Below are 6387 nucleotides of genomic sequence, written 5' to 3'. Positions count from 1 at the left end.
TTTCTTTAGCACAACCAATCTTAGCATTATCAGTATTCAAGAAAGGTCAACAAAAAATTGTGGGACAAAAATCATCTTGTGGAGAACCAAGTACTAGAAAATCAGTAGGGTATTTTCTTTTTCCACACAAGACATCAACATCTCTAACAATCCCAAGTGGTGTACTATTGTCTCTGTTTGCAAGCATAATAGTAACATGAATGTCTTCTATTTAAGCAGGAGGAATATCGTTCATAATTTATTGATATAAGGTAAATGAGATAGCACTCGCATTAGCACCCAAGTCACATAAGCCATGATAAGAATGATCTCCTATCTTAACTGAGTCAACAGGCATGCCAACAACAGGCATATTCTTATCTTTAGTATCAGGTTTGGCAATTCTAGTAGCTTCGTCATAGAAATAAATAACATGCCCATTTATATTATCAACCAAGAGATCATTAACCATAGCAATATTAGGTTATACTTTAATTTGTTCAGAGGGTCTAGGTGCTCTAATATTACTTATGTTCACCACGGTTGAAACCTTAGCATGTTCCTTTATCCTAACAGGGAAAGGTGGTTTCTCAATATAAGTAGTAGGAACAATTGAATCAACATTGTAAATTATAGTTTTTCTTTAAGTATAACAAGTTCCTCAATCTTTTCTTTAGCAAGGGGTGGTATTTAAACCACTTCTCCTTAGGAAGATCAACATGAGTAGCAAATGATTCTCAAAATGAAGCTACTATCTCAGAGTCAAGTCCATATTTAGTGCTAAACTTATGAAAAGCTTCAGTATCCATAAAAGTTTAACATAATCGAACTCAAGTATTATATCTGCCTCATTACCTTTGTCGAGTTCCCAATCTTTAGAGTTTCGTTTAATTCTTTCAGGAAGGTCCCATATGAATTCAATAGTCTTCTTCATAAAGTATCTAGTAGAAGAAGAATCGAGTATGGTTTGATCATCATGAGAAAGTCGAGCATAAAAATTTTGTAAGATAATTTCCTTTGGGAGCCATGATGGGGGCTTGCTTACATCATTTACTTAAGCCTCCCCCAAGCTTGACTGATGCTTTCTCCTTCATGAGGCCAAAAATTATATATATAATATATAATTCCGATCATGATGATGTAGATGCATAAGATAAAACTTTTGATGTAATTCCAATTTCAACCGATTCCAATCCCCTGTTTCGATATCATCACATAGACTATACCATGTCAATGCCTTTACCTTCAAAGATAAAGGGAAGACCTTCTTCTTAACTTCATTTCCGGGTAAACCTACAAGCTTAAATAATCGACAAACTTCATCCACATAGATTAGGTGCATATCAGGATGTAATGTTCCATCTCCTCCATAAGGATTAGCTAGCATTTTATCTATCATACAGGAAAGAATCTCATCATAAAGAGGAGAATATCTTTGTGCTTCCGGTCGAGGTGAAGATACCCTAACAAACCCCTCAAAGGATTGTTTTCCGTACTAACAAGTGACAGTAAATTTCAGCATGTAATATAAATGTTTCCTTGCCAAATTCCACTTACCAGAAGTGCTTCACTCCCTAGCAACGGTTCCAGAAAAGAGCCTTGATGACCCACAAGTATAGGGGATCAATCATAGTCCTTTAAATAAGTAAGAGTGTCGAACCCAACGAGGAGCAGAAGGAAATGACAAGCGGTTTTCAGCAAGGTATTTTCTGCAGGCACTAAAATTGTTGGTAACAGATAGTTTAATAGCAATGTAATTTGTAACGAGTGATAACCCACAAGTATAGGGGATCGCAATAGCTTTCGAGGGTAGAGTATTCAACCCAAATTTATTAATTCGACACAAGGGGAGACAAAGAATATTCTCAAGTATTAGCAGCTGAGTTGTCAATTCAACCACACCTGGAAACTTAGTATCTACAGCAAAGTGTTTCGTAGCAAAGTAATATGATAGTGATGGTAACGGTAACAAAAGAGTAATTAAAGCAAAGTAATGTTTTTGGTATTTTGTAGCGATTGTAACAATAGCAACGAGAAAGTAAATAAGCGTAAACCAGTATATGGAAAACTCGTAGGCATTGGATCAATGATGGATAATTATGCAGATGCGGTTCATCATGTAACAATCATAACATAGGGTGACACAGAACTAGCTCCAATTTGTGAATGTAATGTAGGCATGTATTCCGAATATAGTCATATGTGCTTATGGAAAAGAACTTGCATGACATCTTTTGTCCTACCCTCCCGTGGCAGCGGGGTCCTAATGGAAACTAAGGGATATTAAGGCCTCCTTTTAATAGAGAACTAGAACAAAGCATTAGCACATAGTGAATACATGAACTCCTCAAACTACGGTCATCACTGGTAAGTATCCCGATTATTGTCACTTCGGGGCTAACGGATCATAACAAATAATAGGTGACTATAGACTTGCAAGATAGGATCTAGAACTCTCATATATTGATGAAAACATAATAGGTTCAGATCTGAAATCATGGCACTCGGGCCCTAGTGACAAGCATTAAGCATAGCAAAGTCATAGCAACATCAATCTCAGAACATAGTGGATACTAGGGATCAAACCCTAACAAAACTAACTCGATTCCATGATAAACCTCATCCAACCCATCACCGTCCAGCAAGCCTACGATGGAATTACTCACGCACGGCGGTGAGCATCATGAAATTGGTGATGGAGGATGGTTGATGATGACGACGACGACGAATCCCCCTCTCCGGAGCCCCGAATGGACTCCAGATCAGCCCTCCCAAGAGGTTTTAGGGCTTGGCGGCGGCTCCGTATCGTAAAATGCGATGATTTCTTCTCCTTGGTTTTTTTCTCCCCGAAAGCACTTATATAGAGTTGGAGTTGGAGTCGGGAGGTCTCCAGGGGGCCCACGAGGTAGGGGCGCGCCCCCACCCTCGTGGCAAGGGTGTGGGCCCCCTGGTCTTCATCTTTGGTGAGGATATTTTATTATTTATTGTATGATATTCTGTGGAGTTTCAGATCATTCCAAGAACTTTTGTTTTCTGCACATAAAACAACATCATGGCAATTCTGCTGAAAACAGCGTCAATCTGGGTTAGTTCCATTCAAATCATACAAGTTAGAGTCCAAAATAAAGGGGAAAAGTGTTTGGAAAAGTAGATACGACGGAGACGTATCAACTCCCCCAAGCTTAAACCCTTGGTTGTCCTCAAGCAATTCAGTTGACAAACAGAAAGAAATAAAGAAAAACTTTTACAAACTCTGTTTGCTCTTGTTGTTGTAAATATGTCAAGCTAGCATTCAAGTTTTCAGCAAATATTATAACTAACCACATTTGCAATAATTCTCAGGTCTCATGTTTACTCATATCAATAGCATAATAAACTAGCATGCCATAATAATAAAATTCGGATGCCAACACTTTCTCAAAACAATCATAATATGATATAACAAGATGGTATCTCGCTAGCCCTTTCTGAGACCGCAACACATAAATGCAGAGCACCTTTAAAGATCAAGGACTGACTAGACATTGTAATTCATGGTAAAAGAGATCCAATCATAGTCACACCCAATATAAATTAAATAGAGGTGAATAGATAGGCCCTTCGCAGAGGGAAGCAGGGATTTGTAGAGGTGCCAGAGCTTGGTTTTGAAATAGAGGTGAATAATATTTTGAGCGGTATACTTTCATCGTCAACATAACAACCAAGAGATGGCGATATCTTCCATGCTACACACATTATAGGCAGTTTCCAAACAGAATGGTAAAGTTTATACTCCCCCTCTACCAACAAACATCAATCCATGGCTTGCTCGAAACAACGAGTGCCTCCAACATACATCAGGTCCCAGGGGGAGTTTTGTTTGCAATTATTTTGATTTAGTTTGCATAAAGCATGGGACTGGGCATCCCGGTGACCAGCCATTTATCTCGTGAGTGAGGAGCGGAGTCTACTTCTCTTGAGAATAATCCGCCTAACATGGAAGAGACAGACAGACCTAGTTTATACATGAGCTATTCGAGCATGCAAAACAGGATAATTATTTGAAGGTTTAGAGTTTGGCACATACAAATTTACTTGGAACGGCAGGTAGATACCGCATATAGGAAGGTATAGTGGACTCATCTGGAATAACTTTGGGGTTTTTAGGGATTGGATGCACAAGCAGTATTCCCGCTTAGTACAGGTGAAGGCTAGCAAAAGACTGGGAAGCGACCAGCTAGAGAGGGACAACAGTCATGTACATGCATTAAAATTAATAAACATTGGATGCAAGCATGAGTAGGATATAATCCACCATGAACATAAATATCGTGAAGGCTATGTTGATTTGTTTCAACTACATGTGTGAACATGTGCCAAGTCAAGTCACTTAGATCATTCAGAGGAGGATACCACCCTATCATAATACATCATAACCATTTTAATAGCATGTTGGCACGCAAGGTAAACCATTATAACTCATAGCTAATCAAGCATGGCACAAGCAACTATGATCTCTAATTGTCATTGCAAACATGCTTATTCATAACAAGTTGAATCAAGAACGATGAACTCATCATATTTACAAAAACAAAAGAGGCCGAGTTCATACCAGCTTTTCTCATCTCAGTCATTCCATCATATATCATCATAATTGCCTTTCACTTGCACGACCGAACGATGTGAATAATAATAAGAGTGCACGTGCATTGGACTAAGCTGGAATCTGCGAGCATTCAATAAACAGGAGAAGACAAGGCAATATGGGCTCTTGGTTAAATCAACAATAAAGCATATAATGCCACTTCAACAATTTAATCATGGTCTTCTCCTATCGAACCCCAAAGAAAAGAAAAGAAATAAAAGTATTTACACGGGAAAGCTCCCAACAAGCAAAAGAAGAACATGAAATATTTTTGGTTTTTCTTTCTAATTACTACTACAAGCATGGAAAGTAAACCGACTAAAAGTTACAACTAATTTTTTGGTTTTTCTTAAGGTTTATTAAACACAAGAAGAAAGCATAAAAAAGGAAAATAAACTAGCATGGATGATACAATGAAAAAGTATGAACACCGACATCTAGCAATGAGTGTGTGAACATAAATGTAATGTCGGTGAGAAATACGTACTCCCCCAAGCTTAGGCTTTTGGCCTAAGTTGGTCTATGGCCACGGCTGGCCTGGCTGATATCCATAATAATAGTTGGGGTCGTACTACGATGAGGAAGAAGAAGGCTCCAATTGCCACTGGCTGGCAATCATCTCCGAATCCCACTGATAGTTAGACTGTCGTGAAGGATCAAATTGTGGTTCTGCTTCTGGCTCCTCGGCTGGTGCAGGGTTCCGGTAGGCGTGGATAGCCGTCAACGGAACAAGGTACTTGCCTACAGTCAAATCAAACAAAGAAGGAGCAGGCAAGGTAATAGTCTCAGGATGATGTTTATTAAAGAACAATTGATATTTAAGCTCTCCTGCCCTATTCTTAACAATAAAATCATGTGCCACCATACTTTTATAATCTAAATAAACACGAGGCAACACTTTTTCTTCCTTCTCAGCATACCTAATAGGTATGTTAAAATGTGCAGCTAGGCGTGTAGCATTGATGCCTCCAAAGATGGGACCCTTAGTACGGTTCATACTTAACCGTCTAGCAATAATGCGGCACATACTAAAAGTGTTATCACTGTATAAACCTTGGATCAGAATAATTATATCAGGGATACTAAGATTTCCACAGTTTCCGCGTCCAATTAAGCAACGACTAGCAAATAATGCAAAGTAACGTAAAACAGGAAAATGTATGCTAGTGATTCGTGCATCGAAAACCTTCCTAGTTTCCCCTACAGTGATAGTATTAATAAATACCTCCACATCATCATGATGTGGTTCTTCTGTCTTGCCCCCAAAAGGGACTAAACAAATCCGATAGAAATCATAAAGTGACATCTCCTTATGCTCATCATATAAATGAAACTCCACCGTAGGTGGTGAGTTCCTAGAATGAAAATGAAAGTTTTGCACAAATGTATTTGTGAGTAAGAGATAGTGATTGCATTGGTCGTGGAGGAAAGCGGTGAGGCCTGCATTATGAGCCAATTCATGAAAATCTTCATAAATCCCAGCTGCTCTCAAGAAATCCTCGGAAGGCCATTCACACGCCCGAACCTCCGTGGTGCGCGGCAAATTATACTTAGGCTTCGGTGCCTTTTCCTTCGAGCTTCGGCTCGATGAGCCCCTCAATAATCTCCTCATCATTTTCTGAAAAATTCTGAAATTTTTAGTAACTTCAAAATAAAAGTAAACCAAACTCAATAATATTGATAGCAACTACTCCTACAAGGGCCTAGGGCCTATATCATGCATCAAAACTACTTTTGACCATATAAATTTGACATGCAAGCTCAAGAAGAGGGTCACCTAAGCA

At 38.8% G+C, this 6387-nt stretch overlaps 1 non-coding gene across 1 annotated transcript; it reads left to right on the top strand.

Annotated features, from left to right (window-relative positions):
- Positions 1–1000: 1000 nt before the first annotated feature.
- On the top strand, positions 1001–1107 carry LOC119295998. Its single transcript, XR_005144600.1, has one exon. It is a non-coding gene; the product is annotated as a small nucleolar RNA R71 (small nucleolar RNA).
- The last annotated feature ends 5280 nt before the right edge of the window (positions 1108–6387 follow it).

Source organism: Triticum dicoccoides, chromosome 1A (assembly GCF_002162155.2).
Source record: "Triticum dicoccoides isolate Atlit2015 ecotype Zavitan chromosome 1A, WEW_v2.0, whole genome shotgun sequence".
Taxonomy (NCBI): Eukaryota; Viridiplantae; Streptophyta; class Magnoliopsida; order Poales; family Poaceae; genus Triticum; species Triticum dicoccoides.
Note: the sequence above shows the minus strand (reverse complement) of the source record. Positions and strands in the feature narration are given on the sequence as shown.